Below are 1398 nucleotides of genomic sequence, written 5' to 3' on the forward strand. Positions count from 1 at the left end.
TAAGTATCTATGCAAATGATTGCGACATTTCCATGTCCACATAGTTCAAGAAACAGAACTACTAGTCATCTTGCATTTTAGTCGTCTAGCGTTTCTATGCGTCCACTTTTATAGAAAACTTCCGTCCAGGGACCATTTTCAAATTTTGAAATTCAAGTTCACTTGATAGACATTTATTATTCACATGACTGATCCTGACAGTCTATCTTGAATATATTTTCATATTGAAAGGACTCATCATTTAATACTAAACCAAGATTAAATGGAATATGAAAATACATTTCATATATGATAAATGTTCAAACTGAATTTTTTACAACCATGGGCCTCGAACCAATCTTTAAAACAATTAATGGAATTCAAGACTATGTTTGACTTCTAGTGCCACAATGTGAGTGTTGTATTTCACTTGTTGCATAGGTTTAGTTATCATGCTTTGCCAATCTTAATATCCTTTTTCATCAAATGTCTTTCGAGATAGGATGATAAGATCTTTTGAGTTTTTTTATTATGTGATCTACTCTTTCTTACTTCAATATTGCTTCTTAGGCAATAAGTACTGTACTTCAACTTTATAGGTTGCTAGTGATGCTTTGTATGGATTTGCTTATCTAAGCGGTTCACGGATATGCGGAATAATTTCCGGCTGTATCTTAGAACATAGAAATTAATATTTAATTTCACACACAACAACTCATGGTCTTCAATCCATGTTGCCATTTCAAAACACGATGCGTTGTAGCTCGTCCTTGCCAATGGTTAACTCCGAAGGGATCTTGCTTGATCCTTTGCCAGTGTTTATGCGTGTAGCATTGATATATGGCATATCTTTATTTCCTTGAATCAAAAAATATTCCTATGTCCCTTTTCAAGTACCATAAGTTTTTCTTGATCTCAATCTAGTTGATCTTTACTTAGAACAATAGAGATTGGTATATGTGCGTCATGCCTAAAGCCATACGATACATTTTTGGCGATCCTTATATAATATCATACATGATAAATTCTTTTGCAGAAAAATTCCCAATTGAATTTTATTCATGTAACTTTAGCTATCCAATTTCAGTAGATACTGAATCTAGCTAAATTCCTTGAAATATAATATAGGTGAAGAATCTCAATAGATTCTTTGATGTTTAACTTAGTAAATGCTTATACATATTTCAAACATTCATTACTTAGATTTATGCACATGGGTCGAATATCTCTAATGGAGTCTTTCATGTTTGATTTAGTAAATGTCATTACTTAATCCAAAACAATATTCTAAGATCTTTTGAGTATAGATTTTAATATCCAGTATGTACTAAGTTTCGCCTTGGTCCATCATTGATGAATAATTTCAAATCTAAGTCATTAGAATTTGAATGTTATTTCACAATAGAGAGATATGTGTGT

Source organism: Spinacia oleracea, unplaced genomic scaffold (genome assembly GCF_020520425.1).
Source record: "Spinacia oleracea cultivar Varoflay unplaced genomic scaffold, BTI_SOV_V1 SOVchr0_107, whole genome shotgun sequence".
Classification (NCBI taxonomy): domain Eukaryota; kingdom Viridiplantae; phylum Streptophyta; class Magnoliopsida; order Caryophyllales; family Amaranthaceae; genus Spinacia; species Spinacia oleracea.